Source organism: Melospiza georgiana, chromosome 3 (assembly GCF_028018845.1).
Source record: "Melospiza georgiana isolate bMelGeo1 chromosome 3, bMelGeo1.pri, whole genome shotgun sequence".
NCBI classification, from domain to species: Eukaryota; Metazoa; Chordata; class Aves; order Passeriformes; family Passerellidae; genus Melospiza; species Melospiza georgiana.
Genome location: NC_080432.1, coordinates 110,752,421 through 110,770,926, shown reverse-complemented (window position 1 = coordinate 110,770,926; position 18,506 = coordinate 110,752,421).

Below are 18,506 nucleotides of genomic sequence, written 5' to 3'. Positions count from 1 at the left end.
TGAGATTATCAATTTGTTAAAAATCAGAAGGTATTGATGAAAGGCTTCTAGTGATTTGAACTAAGTGTAAAACAATATAATTTTTACTTTCTCTTATCGGCTACAGTGGAAAGTAAATCCAACCATTGTTCCATACTGGTTAATAGAGAAAAAAAAAGGTGAATTCCTTAGGTGATCCCACCTATTGAGTGAAGCTTCTACAAGACTGATCCATACCTGCCTTTTTTGGGGTTTTATCTTAATAAATGTGTATGCTCAGAAATAGACTTCTGTAATTTCATTGAGAGTATACTTAAGAACATGTGAATTTTACCTAATATCTTGCTAGAGTATTTGCCTGTTCTTTTCCATCTTTTAGTTTAATTTATGGTGGATGCACTAATTAAGATTATAAATAGCCATGTATTCTATTTGCTGATATTTGTCAGTGGTAAAATTGAAAATAATAATATGCACTTTACAAAATGAGATTTCACTCTCATAAAATAAAGTTTATTAGAGTACATATTCCTATAATAAACATTTAGATTTTCTCAAATTGGTAACTTTTAAGTATTGCAAGTGTTCTACCAGGGATTTCCTACCATTTTTTCCTAACACTTAGTTCCACAGTTTCAGTGTCTTAAGAAAAGAAGTGAGACTAATAAATTAAGATATTATCAAGGAAAATAATGTTATCACCTCCTCAAAATTAACAGAGACGTATGCCATGCTCCATGGATGGTGGTTTTGCACCCAGAAAAACCCAGGTGTTCAATGCAACCAATCATTCTATGCTTCAATTTCCTTAAATATGTTGTATTAATAGGCTAGTGATTTTTTTTTTTCCTGATGCAATTCTCTTGGTTTATATTTGTACCTCAGTCCATAAAATTGTACTGAAATATCCCTCAGACTGAAAGATTTTTTTGGAGGGGACTGAGATGCATTTCTTGCCTTTTGTCACATTGCTTTTTCTATATCTGAAAGGACTGTAAAGCCAAAATGCAGCAGTAAGAGCTAGCCATAAAAGATGCAGTGTTTCAGAAAAATCTCCACACCTATGGAATCATCACCACAGCAAGAAGGGCAGTATTGCTGGTTGATAGCATATATATGTATATTTACTTAATGAGGGAAGTTAGCTACCTAATTCTCACCTGGCACAGGTACTGCAAATCCATATTACTACTGCTGATTAGATAGATTCCTCCATAGCAGAAAAAGGAAAAGGAACAAAATACGGATCTGAACACTAATGCAAAATTGTCCATAGAGTTTATTGTAAGGATAACCCTTTGGCTGTGGCTCAAATTACCTACATTGTGTCAAAAATTTATCAGTTTTAGTCTAGGTACAACAGTAGTGCTGAAAACCTCCTTCTTACAGTCAATTTGCAAGCAGTCGCTTAGGTTTTTTTGGTTGGTTGGTTTTTGGGTTTTTTTTTTCTTTTGTATAGTTCTGTATGAAACTGAACTCCATGAACAAATTTGTTACTATTTTGGAAAGGGCTCAAAACTTAGTCTTTGACCTATTTTATTTTTATTTATTTAAATAATGGACAATATTACTTTCAGAGGGATTGATAGAAATCTTCCAAAAGGAAAATCAAAAAGAAAGAAAAAAACCTATTACCTATGAGGTTGGATTAATTTTCTCGTATTTATATTCTTTGACTATCAAAGTCCAAAAATGTCATTGATATACCATTCATCAGGTTTTTGGTTGGGAAAAATTCAATTCATGCTACCTCATAGAAATTGAAGACATTGATGTGTTATGTATTACTGCAATATTATTTTTCAGCTGTTTTTATCGCACTTCCTTGTCACTTTCTCCTACTTTCTGATCCTGTTCGTATACCCTAGAAATTAGTACAAGGCATTATTCTTTCTCCAGGATAAAAACTGTTTGTTTGTTTTGTTTTTTTTTCCCCACTGTAAATAATCCCCCCTTCAGGCCAAGGAGGGAGTTGAATCTCAATCTCGTTCTGACTGAATGATTTTGCCACTAATCTCCTTTGTTTAAAATAGTGCACAATAGTGGCCACAGCTTTTCTTCTGCATGTGCTGTTTTCTAAGGAACAGTTTCTATGGTAAGAAAATGCATATTTTGACTTTCATTAGACATGCTTTCCACACCAAATAGGGTGCTTCAGAGCTCTCTGTACTGCAACCTCAACCACGAGTAGTTGTAAGGTAAGTGCTAGACTGCAATAAATTTGAATGGCCTTAACTGTGCAATAAACACACACAAAAAAAAATAGTACATAAATCTGGATCTGATAAAATAGAGGCCTTTTAATCTAACTTTATCTAAAAAATTTAGGCAAGCAGTCTTATACAAAAATTGTCTGTGTTTCCTTTAGAGTCTTACATACCTGTCTTCAAAGAAATTCACTTGGTGAAAAGCTGAGAAAAATGTGCAAATATTAGATGGTTAAATAAAATTATATGAATCTCATTCCTTTAAAAAAAAAAAAAACCAACAGAGAAGTGTGTAGTAGCTCCAGATGTACTGGGTTGTTCCTGGATTATAGTTTTGAACTCAAGGTTTCAGTTCTACCCAGGACTCCTACTTTGTTTGCTTAGTAGCAGTGTCACTAAAGGATAAACAAGCATCTAGAAGTGCTTGCAGAATTAGATGTTTGAAAGCTCCTCACCCTTTCTGTACAAAACCTTGTTGGTATAGCAAGTCAGGAATTCAGGTTTTATTCAAAGCTACAGCATTCATGATGAAAAACTCGAGCTGCTTCATGGATCTGTTGTTCTGTGCGGAAGGAAATGAGCAAGATGGAAGCCGAGACAGAAATTAGTACTGTTGATGGCTACAACACACAATATTCAAATATGGCACTCAGGTTATTTCTGCTTTTTGTTTGGTGACTGAATAATACAAATGTGTAAGCAATTTAAAGAATAGAAACCAGGGCCCCCTTGTCTTGGTTGAGAGTTCTACTGATAGAATTTGCTCTCTTTTCATTACTTTCCCTAATCTTACAACACTTGCATTATAATTTTTACAGCAGTGTGACAGGAAAAAATGGAGAATTCGTTAGTCTGATGAGAGTAATTTACAAATTATTGATGAAAAGTTTTATTCTCTTTGAATTATTTTTTATTCTCACAGTCTACAGAGTAGCAGCCTTTATCCTCTTAGACATTTTCAAGTATTCTTTGGTTTAGAGGCAATTGATTATGATAATTGTATTAAACATTGTTTGGGGTGTGTTAGGCATACTAAGAACACAGTAAAGGAACCAAAAGTTTACTGCTGGCTAACTTACAAAACTTTAAGAGTCGTAGTAGCAATAGATTGGGTTCTGAGATGCTTATCTTTTCTCAAATCTCAGGCATGACCTATGGCAGAAACTAAGACAAGCTTATCGTGAGAAAAGAAACCTATAATCTTTTCCTCTGGTAAATAGGAACACAAGAAAATTGTGTTCCTATTTACCAGAGGAATAGATTATACATTAGTTTTGGTTCATTGATTTCCCCCTTAGTTTTAAGTGTCTTAAGCTTGAATAAAGTCTAAGGCAGATATTGAGGTTCTTCTTGACATTATATGTCACCTGGATCTTCATATTATGCTGAAATATCTGCCTTTTAAATTTGCATACAGAAATTATTTGGGGCATTAGTTTTTCTGTGTAAATCATCAATATACTTCAAAATATTGAAGAGCAAAATTAACTATATAATTAAAATTCATTTAATTGACTCTTTGAAATATCATTCATGATCCTCTGTTGCAATGTTCCAGTATTCCATATATTCCATAAGAATATACGAGCTGTGTATACAGTAACTGGCAGAGTAGTCTACTGTTAAGCCTTGTAAGGCAGTAGTTGACAATTGAAAAGGACTGCTTACACAGGAAATTTAAAGGTGGCAAACATCTGAAGATATGTCAGCTAGCCTAATACCAAGAAGAAAGAAATTCATTTTTAATGAACAATTTGGAAATGGATGGATTGGAAACCGTGGGCACTGTTTAATGAAGAACCATGGGCCTAATTAATTTTTCTCTGTCATAATTCTTGAACAAAAATCTAGAATTCTTAAATTTATTTACATGGTGTTTTCAAGAAATTATAGGGGATTTTTTTGAAAGCAGAGCACAAAAAAAGCCCACAAACATAAGGGTAAATAATCTTTCATGAGAAAGGAAACAATAACTTTCTATTTAGAAAAATGCCTGGCTTTATGTTGTTTGATATACATAAAAAAGCCACAAACAAGAAACATTTGTATAGTCATCTAGTCTATGCAGTAAACACATTTGTAAAACTGGGCAATCTAATTTTTTTTTTTTTTTCATTAAACTCCAGGGCTTAAGTGGAACCTCCAGCAAAGTCTGGTTTTGTCATCATGCAGTTTACCTGCTTTAGAAATCTTCCATTCTAGTCATTGTGAAACACAATAAAGATCAAATATTAAAAGCATTAAGATGTCTTTGTGTGAAAGCACAGTATTTCCACCTAAGGGTTTATTTTTTTAAATTTTAGGATGCAATAGGTATATTTATTTTAGACAGCAATAGAGCCTGTCAATATAATAATGGTATACCTTCTCAAGGTTTGAAAATTTTTTTATCTTTCTTCTCAGGATATCTTTTGTGGAAGATATCTTGGAAGATATAATGGAAGACCTTCAATGTACTGTTTTCTGTACAACTGCTGTTTCAGAGAAACATGTATGTCATCATACTGAAGACAGAACCATTTATTTCATCCTATTCCTTTTTGATGGTGGTTTTGCAGACAGACTTGGAAATCAATGAAACCCAAACTTTCATCAATGCCACATCTGCTGTTCTCAAAGCTTTTCTTTGCCTTTGTGACTGCTACTGTGTCTGAGTAGGTGTACACAACTGTAGTATTACAAATTGTTAACCCACCAATTTAGCAAGATAATCTTCCCAATATTAAATTGCGCTTGAAATTTAAGATGCAAGTGTTAGATTCTTCCAGCAACCAAAGCTTTTTTATCAATCAACTTGAAAAACAAATTGTTTCTTAGTATTTAAAATTATTTATATGTTCTCAAAAAATCTCTATAACTGGGGAATTTAACTGCAGTTTTTATTCTGGAAACTTCAGGATTCATATTGGATTTTCCAGTTTAGTGTTTTTTGACATCCAGAAATTTCTCAGCTCTGTAACTTTTCAAATTTAATACAATCAGTACAACCTCTAAGTACTGAAGCAATGCTATTTTTTATGTCTTCATAGCACAGAGCAGTATCAGGAGAAACATTATATTTTTTCATATGGTATTTGTTATTACAGTCAAAAATAAAACCCTAAACTATTTTGATTTGTGAAATTATTCTTTCATCCTGCCTTGAACTTGAAGCCTCTGTCATCATGTGCCACACGAAGAATTCAGGTGACAGTGATGTGAGCTCCTGCTGTTGGATTAACTAAATTAATTTTAAGAACTTCTGTCCTCTTCCGTTATTCCCAGCAATTTTACCTATCCCTTCACAGGCAGCTTTCATTAATCACCTACCCAGTACAAGTGGCTCTATATAGTGACTTGCATCATATAGTCTTAAGTTACATATTACCTCCAAGTTGCCTGTGACTGGCACTTCACGAAAGTAGTGATCACAATAGACATCGTGTAAGAAGTTAAGTAAACAAACCTATTTCAAAAATTATTTATTATATGAAAAATATTTTTTTAATTACTTACTTTCTAAAAGCAAATGGAAAAAGAAAAGGAAAAATGGGTAAATCTTAAAAACTATTCTCTGGAGTAGTTTCACGTCCATGTCTATAGGTGTTCTACTTCTTGCTTTATCCTTTAATCTTTTTCTGTGAACAGCTGTACATTTAAGTTTCTCTTGATTTTTTGCCAAGGAACAACTTTCAATGGTATTTTGATATTTATTTAATGACTTTGGAAGGTTTCCTCATTCTTATCTGGACCTGCACCTTCCTTCTGAACTCTTAGACTACAGTTTAATCGATAAAGGTAAAGTAAGTGTCGCTTTTTATTATATTCCGTTTTTGAAAACTGCATCTCAGCAATCTTACCTTTTCAAGGCCCAACTCAAGAGGTATCAGTGATGGACACTACTACGTTGTGTCCTGTTTTTTGGTGATCAGGTTGGTCAAACAAGATTAACCTTTAGTGAGTCCTTGCTAACTACTTCTGAAAACCTTCTTCTCATTCATGTGGATAAAGATGCCTTTTGGAATGAATATATTCTGTATGAACAGATGAGATAGTTCATGTAATATTTTTAATCATTCTTCAAACACTGAAGAGCTTTGGAGCTCCTATTTTGGAGATGGAGAGTCTCGATATAACATTATTTTAGACAAGGGTTGAGAACCTATTTAGGAGAATAAAACACATGATTTTAGCTTTCAGCATGTACCTCTGATTTTTTTAGTGGGACTTAAATATTTGCTTAATCATAATAAGAATTTTCAAGTGTTTTTTTTTTTAATTTGGTTTAAAGATGGCACCTAGAAAATCAAAAGGAAAGAGTCCCACCTATAGAATTTTATGTTAAATGTAGATTTTATTTTTTTTTTACATTGAGCTCACAGTAAGCAGAAAAAACATAGCCATAGCTCTTCTAGTCTATTAAGCTAAAATATGAGAATTACCACTTGTTAAATGAAACTTGCTAATCTGCTTGAAATTACACACAGTTGTATTTATAGTGAGCAAAGAGGTATCAAAAGGAAAAGTCCCACTAAACTATGTCATATATCTGAAAGACTAGTTTACCTCAACTCTTTCTAGGAATAATTGAGCAGAATTGTATCAAAAAGATACTGTCCACATGTCCTTGGAAGTTTAATTGTATGGAAGATGAAAATGAAATTGAGAGTAAATAACAATTGCTTCTTGAAATTTCTTTTTTTTTAAGGGATTTGCAGTAAAAGAGTTGAAAGCAAACAAAATTCACAATATAATTTCTTTAGTTATTTGATTATTTTCTGCTGAAAAATAGGAGGAACTTTCACTTCCTCCACCAAATGAAAATTGAATGACAGATTACAAACCATTCAGTGTAAATTCTCTGCTAATGTAAACATCATTTATTCAAGCTTCTTTTCTGAGAAATCCATAGAATCTACTACACAGCCAAAGGTACCTGATAGTGTTGTTTAAAAATGTCTTCTATTAAGAAACCAAACAAACAGTAGTGATAAAATACTTGGGACCTTAATGCCATGTTTTGACAGAAATGACTGTAAACCCACATATGCTTCCCATATGTTGCATGATGTATATTTTAATAGGAACACAGGCAGACAGGAAGCTTTATGCTGTGCCAATGGTGCTCATTATCACAGTTATACCGCTGGAATACATGACAGTTTTTGTTCACTGTATTAATGGATAAGGTTATAAATCACAGCTTACAGTCACAGCTATATGTACTTTGTCTGCATGAATCTTTGGCCTGGAAGGCATGGTATAAGTGCTAAAAATAGCATGACCTAAAATAATAGCAGATGGAAGACATTTGCTTGAGTTTAATCTACTCACTCAATTTTCTGCTATTTAAAATCTAATTAATGCAAGTAACTTATTGTAAACTCACTAAAGCTGCTAAATCATATGACATAGATAAAACAGTGAGCCAGACAACAAATATCAAGTAAAATGAAAAAGGACTGACTATCAACTGCTGATGTACAGATGAAAAATTAAGATATGTGGTCACCCAGAGTTTATAATTTTTGAACCCAGCAATTCCATTACTGGCTTGGAATTGGCTGGAATGCTCTCATTCAAAGATTTACAGTCAATGGCTCAATGTCCAAATGGAGAACCAGTGATGAGTGACATTTCTCAGGCGTCAGTATTGGGGTTGGTACTTAAACATTTTCACTGGTGACACTGACGGTGGGTTTGAGTGCATGCTCAGCAAGTTTGCAAGACAGCACCAAGCTGTGTGGTTCAGTCAGCAGGCTGGAGGGAAGGGATGACATCCAGAGGGACATTGGCGGGCTTGAGAGGTTGGCCTGTGCATATCTCAAGAAGCTAAACAAGGCAAGCAGAAATGCGGGCTGTGCAGAGAAAAGACTAAGAGCAGCCCTCAGGAGAACTTGGGGGTGTTGGTGGATGGGAAGCTCAACATGAGCTGGCAATGTGCACTTGCAGCCTGGAACTTGGGGTGGATTAAGACAAGCTTGTCCAGCAGGTTGAGGGAAGTAATTCTAGCTCTATACTCTACTCTCGTGAGGTTCCCAACGCAGGAAGGACATGAATCTGTTGGAGCGTGTCCAGAGGAGGCCACAGACAAGATCAGAGAGCTGGTGCACCTCTCCTATGGAGACAGGTTGAGAGAGTTGAGGTTGTTCAGTGTGGTGAAGATTAGGTTTCAGGAAGGCCTTAGAGCAGCCTTCCAGCACCTGAAGGAGGCTGACAGGAAAGATGGAAAGGGACTTTACAATGATGTGTACATGTAGGACAAGGGGTAATGGCTTCAAACCGAAAGAGGGTAGATTTATACCAGATATTGGGAAGAAATTCTTCACTGGCGTGTGTTCAAGGTCAGGTTGCATAGGGCATTGAACAAGCTGGTCCAGTGGGAGGTATCCCTATCCATGATGGGGGGTTGGAACGAGATGACCTTTAAGGTTCCCTCCAACCCAAATGATTCTGTGGTGAATCCCTGTTTATGCCTGTTTTGGCAATGACCATTTTGCAGAAGCATCTCTTCATTTTACCTTGCAGTAGAGGCAGAAGGTGAGGGGTTTTACAATAGCAGCATATTAGTAACACTGATAAATACTAATGCGGTAATGTTAGATAGGCACTGTGTGAAACTAAAAACAGGACAATACATTAGAAATGAAGCAAATTAAATTAGAATGCTAATTCTTTAAATCAACATGAAGTCCTGGGTTATTATTTTTATATAAGTCAGTTTTTACAGTATTTTCAATTTTTTTTTGAGGTGACTTCTATTAAACTTGAAAACTGTGGAGGAGGAAAACTAAGATAATCAAACAAAATGGTAGCAGAATCAAACAAAATGGTAGCCTTTTGATAAGAATCAGAATATTGTCTTCCAGTGTGCTAAGAGCAATTTTTTTCTACTTATTGCAGCAGTTGAAATATGGAGAAATTCTACAGAGTATATATCAGGGGTACAAAATATGAACTGGGTTTTGAAAAAAATATGTATCCTAGGGGAAGACAAATTATAAGACGCTTTAAAAAATTTATTACTTTTAAAATTTGTATTGTTTTTAATAATTTTTAAAATGTTCAGATAATAAACAGTAATTGATAATTTTAAATTCCAAGATGGTGGAAAATGGGACGTAAGTCTTATGAGGAATAAATCTCAAACCAGGATGCCTTTATCTCTGTGGATGTATGAGTAATTCAAATAAATTACTAAATTATTAATTATTCCTACCTCATAGAAAGTAGTCTTACCATGATGTGAATCTGCACTCCCAGCTCCAATGCACTTAAGTAGAATTATGTTTTCTTTTCTTGTATCACAGAATCAGAGAATCGCAGAATGAATCAGGTTGGAAGGGACCACAGTGGGTCAAGCTCTCCAGCCTCTCTGCTCAATCAGAATCATCCCAGAGCTGACAGCACTGGATTGTATCCAGATGGTTCTTGGATATCTCCAGCGAGGGAGACTCCATGACCTCAACCAGTTCTCAATTTTTCCCACTGCCCATTAATCTGAGACGCAATTCTTGACTTGGCCTGTGAGGATTTAATGAAATAATCTCACTGTCTCTCTTTTTTTTAATGATTGAAGATTTTAATGTTTGAGTTAAATTTATAACATATATGTAAGGTGATTTGACAAAGCAAAATAAATTGTGAAAATTACAATTATCATGACATCACTTTACGTTCTCTTGGGACAAAGAAGAAATGTTGAATACAGAATGTCTCCTATGCAAAGAAGTTCTTTTGAAATTAAACAAAGCAACATTTCTAATACTTCTCTTAGTGTTTCAATGCATATAAAAGTCTTTCATAGTAAAGCTAACTTTCTTGTCTTCTTTCATACAGTCCCTGCCTTTTGCCACTGTGCTTTGAGAGCAGTAGAGGTACCTGCAATTGCCATCTCTTAGCCTCATGGGATTTTGTGCTCTTTTTCTTTAAAAATAAAGAAAATTTAATTCTAAAATTACATTTTTATCCAGACATGCCATCTTCATCCATTTAGCTTTTTCATATGAAATTTAAGGAATTCTGGAGTGAATGGGACAGACCACAATGCTAAAACACTTCTGCCTTTGCCAGACAAGATTTTGTGAGTAGAAGATTCCTCAATTCATGGATAGTCAAAATTCATTTTTAAGGGTTTTCAGTTTCATGAGATAAGTGCAAACACAAAAATTGAGACAATTTTAGTAAAATTTGCAGTTAACTGGAAACACACTATAGGCTTTGCAGAGGTAAAATACAAAGATAACCTGCTCGATAAGCAAATTTATGAAACTCCTAGAGAAAGCTTCAGCTATCATAACCATAGGTTCAAAACAAAATGCAGAATGTTTATATAAGGAAATTGCATTAATAAGATAGTTGTGTTAAATGAGTTACTTTTATCAGGAGAATAAAATGAATAGAACTGGAGAGCTGATTTAAATTTGTAGTGATAATTTAACAAGATTAATATGTTCTTTTGTATTTTAGAAGAAAGCTCTGAGAAGCATAATTGATTAAAGTGCTTTGGATTCAGGTACCATAATGTAACTAGGAGCTAAATTATTTTTTTAAAGTACTCATGTCTAGAACATTTGTAGCACAGTGTAAAATTTTCCTCACTTGATGTTTGCTGTTGTAGGCCCAGGAACATTTCTCAATTTTATAGTTACAGAGATTTCCTGGATAAGAGTTCCAATAGAAGAGAGATGAGTCTAAAAGAGTTCCCCAGTGCATCTGAGGAAAATGAAGATCATAACTGTTTTGGGATGAGTGATTATATGAAAACCCTGAGGCTGTTCAGATTAGAACATTTGAAAATAGAGTAATTATTCAAGATGACTAGTTGATTATTGTGTTCTTTTTCTTATTTTTCACATACATTTTTTTTTTCTGTGATTGGTTTCAGTTCAAGATTGATATCTCAATTGAGGTAGGTGTATGGGGGCACAGCATTCAGAATCACATTATCGTTAATGGCAGTGTAGTCAAGGAGAAGCTCAGATGACATGTAGTGAGCACCTTGGTTGTCTTCCTTCAATCTTAATATTTTCATTGTAAGGAGAATTTGCTTTGACTAGAACCTTTTCAATTACCATGGCTAGAAAAAAGCCCTTAGCAGTCTAAATATCTTACATATACTCCTGAAATAAACTTTTCAGTGTAGTTTCATCAAAAATCAACCCTGTGAATTCCAAGACCCTGCTAACATGAAAAATAAATTACAGTTTTTCGATGGAGTTGGGACATTTGTTGCTCTTCATGCAACAATGTTAATGCAATTAACTTGTGATGTCCATCTTTGCAACCATGGCACAGTTCTAGTTTAAAGCAATGAGCTGTGTTGACCAAAATCAGGATTCAGTAATCTAAACATAAGTTTTTTAAGATATTCAAGAGACTCTACTGTTCCTTTTATATCTCTAGTTGCTACAAAATAGTATGGTTTCTCTAAAAAGGTCTTATGCCATATTTACCTATTCCAGAACTCTAGTGTCAATGTGTCCCATTACAGCCTTATCAATACACATACCGCCAAAGGGATAAAGGTCCCCTTGTTTTAATCTGATTTCTGAAAAAAGTCAGCATCTATTATCTGAGTCATAAATGATTATTTATTATAGGAATTTGAAAACAAGGTTTAGAGTGAATACTCTGTATTCCTTGATTTAATTTTTCCTAATGAGAATAAATGATGTTGATTTGTCAGTGGTCAATCCATTAGTGGAAAGAGCTATGTAGCTTTACCTAACAAGAGGTATTATGTAAATAGAAGATATAAAAAATAGAAGATATAAAGGTCTCATTAAAAAAGAGCTAAAAGTTGTATACAGTTTTGTGGGAAAAAATGCAATGGCAACATAAAAAAGAAATTACAATCTTTTTACAAGGACATCTTATTACACAATTTTCCATTAAAACCATTTCCAAATGTGCTTCATTATGTAGTTCACTAATGGCGTTTCAGACCCTCAAAAATGTCAGGAACTTCAGCATTGAGTTCATATGAGTTTTGAACTCAAGAGAAAGAGGTTCCTCACAGCTTGAGATCATTAATTTGCAAGCTATTTGTCAGTTGCACGGTAAGCAGATGGAATGTACTCATCAGGGCGCAATTTAAATGTGAAACAAATTAAAATAAAGAAAATTTAAAATTATGTCATCAAGCTGGGAGGACATCCAAATACTTCTTAGCATGAGAATTAAATAGATCGGAAGCTGATAAGGAAAAAAACCCAAAAAACCGCAATATACCAAATTAAATCACTTTAAAAAAAATCTATCTTCTATCTTTATTTTATGAGCTCTTCCATAGAAAGTTCTACCTGATGACTTAGATTAAGGAAGGAAAAAGCCTTCAGTATGAAAATTAGCTTCAAGATATAATCCTCTAAGAAACAATACATAGTCCTAATTTTTTTTCTTACTTTGGAGACTTTTTAAGCTTGATACTTTAAATCTGAATCAAGAGCACAGTTTAGAGTATGCTCTCTACATTGGACAAAGGATAAACTAGTTTTATAAAATTGATTTAAACATATGTGACTCTGAAACTACTACGGAAGCAGTTTTCCAGTCTTTTTCTGAGTTGTTCTGATTTAAAATACAACACAGTGTCATGATCCAATTTTTGTGTAAACTGAATTGTAATAAAATCATGAGCATTAATCCTTTCAGTCTTCAAGCTTTTTTTACCAGCAATTAATGTCTCTCAGGACTGATATGTAGAAGCTGAAGTTTTTCTGTTAGCCATCTTTCTATTAACAGCTTCTGTTTTGCAGTTTGTTGTCTCAGATAATAGTAGGAGAGGGTATAATGAAATATTGGAATACATACTAATAATGCTATATGTAAGGATTTATCTTTTCTATTTTTTCGTGCAATATGTAAGATTATTTATAGTCTGTATATTCCTGTTTATCTAAATGTAAATGTGGATATGTCTTCGTGTTTAGATAGATAATTCATTCAGTCCTGAGGGTAGATTAAGTTCTTCTGTTAATTTTCCTGCAATCTATCTTTTTAAACAAAGTATTAGACACAATTTCTGCTTTATCTTCTAAATTAAAATTTTTAGTCTTGTGATTTAGAGGGAAAAAATCCTAATCATAAAATAAGGTTCTTTCATTGTTCTTGGTTATATTTTGTTTTGTTTTTCAAATCTGTATTACTATTCATAACTCTAGACATCTGCTTGAAGTGTAAAACAATGGCAATTTTTCATTTCAGTGTGTTGTTAAGCTATTACACCCTAGTTTAGTCACTCATCACAAGTAAAAAATGTAATTTTTATTAAAGTCACGATCAGCTTTGGGATTTAATCTTTCTTGATTGGTTGGAACTTTTACAAAGTTTATATGGGTGCTGAAATTAGATTTAATTTATCCAGTTTGATGTATCTCCCCAGTCACATTTGCAAAGATGGAAATATGTTAAACGAGTTACATAAATGAAGAAAAAAGATGTCCCTTAAGAAATTCCCCTTGATGTATATAATTAAGTGTCTTGTTAGAGACAACTCTAGTGATTTTCTTCTGCTAAAACAATAGTTTCTCCTAATTTATTCTAATTAAGCAGATTGTCATGAGGTCACTTATTGGGCTGTTCATCATTCTTTGAAGATCTTTGTGTAAACCAAAGCGGCACAATTATTCCTGTCAAAGCCAAGTCTTTCTACTTCAACATTAAATGTATTGAAACTATTCTTTTCTGTTTCCATTATTTCAGCAGAAAAATCCCTGAGCTAGCCATGTCAAGCGCTGACTAATGTAGATGGTGAACCGTATGGCGCAGACTGCAGAGGAGGGAATACAGCGTGTAGCGCAGGAAAGCCTCAGTAACAAAACAGAAGAGACTGTGGCACCAAACACCCCTTCCAGGATGATCCCTTTCCTCTGGACGCTCTCATGCTTCCAGCCCTCAGCCCCAAAAGGCCCCCAAAGGGGGGTTCCGCGAGGGCGTACGCGGCCCTAAGGCCGGCTAGCAAAAGGGGAGAAGCGGCCGACGCCCCTGCGCATCAGAAGCCAGCCCCCCTTGGCGTCCTGGCCTCGGGCTGGGCTGGATTGCAGACTTGGGTTCGCGCAGGACGAGACGAGTGAGGAGGCGACCACTTGCTGGGGGTAAAACGTCGGTTTATTGAAGAGCCCACAGGCAGCAAAAAGGGCAACCAACAGGGGGAAAAACTCACCCCAAATGGCCCCGAACACGGGGGGGAGACAGAGTTTTTACAGGGAAGGGGTGGAGAAGGGAGGGGATGCCCAGCTAATCAATAGGGGAACATGTGGGGTGGTATATAAGAAAACTGACCCAAGAACTTATCCAATAAGCATAGAACAAAGGAGGGGGCCCCGGGACGCCAGCCAACCACAACCCCCAGAGAGAAGAATGTTCTGGAAAGCAGGGAGGAGTGGGGGGTGATTGACTGGGCCCAGGGGGGAGGAAAACTTTTCTTATATGGTGGGATAAGGGAGGAGCAGTTATCTAACTTGGGAGATTGACAATTAACGGGGGGCAGGGGTAGCCATAGTAACTCAACCGTCAGGGCAATAGTGGCGGGAAAACTGGGAAGAGAGGAACCATTTGTGGAGAACAAAGGGAGAACATACATAAAATGAGGGAGCAAACTGAGAAACTTAAAAACACACTACAACAGGGGGTGTTTGTTCAGGTAGTGATTGCAGGTGGGGGACAACCTGCAGAGCTGAAGGGTGAGCGGGAGAGGCAGCAGTGGCTGGTCCCAAACCTGCAGTGACACCAGACCCAGCCCAGGACACCGTGAGGCTGAGCCGCCCCTCGAGGGGTCAGCGCCAGGACCAGGGCACCAACTGATAAAGACAGAAATATTTTTTCTACCTGACTACAAGTGATGTGTTGTAGATATCTCTCAAGACCTCAGGATACAAATTATGTGCCCTTGAAGACAGAAACCTAAGTATAGGGTCATTGCAGTTAGATAACCTGATTTTCTACAAAACATTTGTTTAACTTGCAACTGAAGTAAACTGAACACCTAGCAAAAGGAAGAGGAAAACAAAAATCGATTTAACAAACCCCTACATTTTTTTTGCCTGAAAATTTTAAAATATTAAGAATCATCAATGTAATTGGATTGTTACTAATTGAGATTGTTTTCCTGTATATATGTAATTTTCAAATGGAACAATTAATTTGAGACAAAGTAAAATATAAGTAATGAACAGATGTGTAAAAACACATTTCTGAAACAATACAATGTTTACTATGTATGGGTACGTCTTTGTATGTGTATAGGTCTTTTTTATTCAACATATCCTTGTTTTTGTTAAGGTGAGAAATTGTCAAAAGAAATATTGTATGTCTCCATTGTGAATAAAAATTTATCCTGTATATTGAAATTAAGGTGGCATTGGTATATAGTAGCAGAAGAGCAGACTTATTTTTTTTTTTATATCAAATATTTTGTTATTAGGTTTTGACATGCAAAAAGCTAGTGCTTTATCTTCCTCCTGATTGAGGAAGCAAAACCATCAGCAGTTTCTAAGTAATCTTCTTGCTAATCTAATCAGATTGTTTAAAAAATTTTTGAATAGTGAAAAAACCAAAAAGGTGACACAACTGTTCCAGGGTTATTTATTAGCAGATTTTTCATGATAAATTAGACCAAAGGTTCATCATGCTCATCTATTGACTCCTGGAGTGCTCAAAGCTGCATATATGTAGAACAGTATTGGAAAAGGGTCAGCCTTACTTCTGGGAGTTTAATTCAACCTTCAATTATTCTGTAACATCAAATTCTGCAGTTTGTCTAGAAATTATGAGAGGATTCCTCTGCCTTTGTTTTTTGGTTCTTCAGTCTCCATCGGATTATTTAAGGTAGCCAGTCCCTCCACTCTAGAGACTTTGGCTTTATTTGATGCCCCTGTTACTGATTAAAAGGTATTAAATAAGGTATTAAAGATCAGTTGCTCACTGATTTTTACTAGTACTAGTTGGTGCCACTGATCAATCAGAGTTTGAACTACTTATTACACTGCACATTACAATGGAAAATCTGAGATCAAGAGAAAACAGAGGATAAATTAGTTTCTCGTTAAAAGAAATATACACTTGCAAACATTTGTTCCCACAATAAAAAGCCCATTCCAACAGTAGTAGGTTTGATTATATGAATTTTATGCCATGAACCAAGTCTGTGCTCTGGTTGACAGACTATTTTTACTTCAAAGCTGTAAACTCATGATTTATCTCTGGTTGGTGTTTCTTAGTTCATAGGAAAAAAAAGGGTTTCAAACTTTTGTGATGATGATTTTTGTTAAAATGCTGGATTTGGAGTTTTGTTTTATTTCTAACTAAAGAGATGAAACTGGTGTTTTATTCTGCTTCCAATACAACTTTTTAAAAAGACATTAAATGTTCAAGGAGATCTGAACAGTCACAAAATCAGTGTTAGAGGCTATAGATGGAGAGACAGCAGTTTTTATAGTGCTTCAAAGTAAGAAATAGAGCTATTTTTTGAAGTCAGTGCATTCCAGACTACTGGCTGCAATTTAGGAGTCCTTTCTAGACAGCTCTGCTGATCTGGGACCTGACCTAATACCCATAAAGGTTACTTGTGGTTTGTCAGTGTAGACATTAGATGAATTCTGTTAGGATCTTTTGCTGTGGAAGAAAGCCTTCAGATTTAAACTGGCCGTCTCTGATAAACTGCTAAGCAAATACTGGTTACATTATATAGTAGGTGAAAAGAGAAAGATATGATCAAAGACAGCTGTAAAGAAAGGCTGGGTAGAAAGATAACTATAGAAAATCATGAAGGTATGCTGTAGGGCACAGGTGAATTGAGTCTATTGATTTTTATATGTTGCACTATAACTTCTGTTCACAGCTAGATGGTGTTTCCCAGTACAGAGTGAGCTATTTGCTGTCTCACAGTAGAGTGTAATTTCTTAGTCATTAATGTCTGTTGTATTTTCTTGAGTGAATTGGACACGAGAACCAAGACTGTCATTGTTTAAGTTTCACCAAAACGCTCTATGAACTTCCTTAATTAAATGGCATTCTACCATCATCAGTAAACTGTATTGACTGAGGCTCAAAACACAAACAGGTTTTAGAACACACTCTGTGAATTCACATTTTAGCAATTTGACACAGCTTTGCTGAGGCCAGGATCATTTTAATTTAAGCTACAAGATCAAGATGAGAAAAAGAATATAGTAAAAATTTATGATTTCCTCTTATTTAATTGAACATTTTGATTTTCCACACTTTTATAAATATTTAAGATTATATAATAAACCTTACTAGTCAATTTCTGCTTTGGATTAGTATCCAGTGCTTTTTTCCTGCCTCAGGTAAAATTTCTTACATCCTGGGGTAATCCATTTATATATAATTCAAAAATAGTGTTGCTTTTTTTCTTTTGTTTTGTTGATTTTGGTTTTGTTTAAGTTTTTTCCCATCATATGTCACGTCATCTTTTTTTCAGCATTTGCTGTGGTTCCATAGCTAGCATGGTGCAATAGAAAAACATTACTATCTCCTACTCTGTATTTCCTGAGTTTGTGTTACTAAAACAATATGTACTTTCCAAAGAGTTCATACTTTTCAAAAAGGGTTCATTAGATAATAACTTAACACACTATTGTTATTTTTATGGTATTATATATCTTTCACAACTGAAGAAAATTTTGACATTCTTGTAAGAAAGGATAAAATTCGGCAATTAAAGGTGAATCATCAGGAGATGTTGATTCTCTGGAGTACTACACTGAACAGCAGTGTGTCACCACCAAATGTAAGTGATGTCTAATGCCATACAAAGGAGCCATTATTACCACCCACTGCTGCCTCTAAAGTACCACAAAGGTATTTATAAAATTGTTCTCTTAACCTTATGTCATTTTTATTGAAACGTACAATGAATACCACATTCAAATACATGCCTTTAGTAATTAAAAAAAGACAAGAGAATGAGACCCCAGGGGATTTACTGAAATACAAAAAAGAACTTGCTTTTGTTGGAACAGGAAAAGACTAGTTCAAGTGTAAGTTTGTTATTTCCCAAAGAATCAGAAAGAAAAATATACTGTGAAATGGAATTTCTGCTATGCAAATTTTAATATGTAGAATTACATAGATAAAATAAATCTTCAATATTAGAAAATGCAATTATTAGTAAATCTTCAATACAAGTAAATTCATAGAGATACTTTTTAATATGTATGTATAAATTCAGAAAACATGGCTGCAGTGACATGGTCTGTGTCAAAAAGGAATTGCTTAAGAGGCTTATGGACTGGCTATTAGCCCTGCACACTAAAAAAAAAAAAAAAATAAAAGATATTATGAAGTCTCCTCAGGACTGTGAACACACTGAAATGA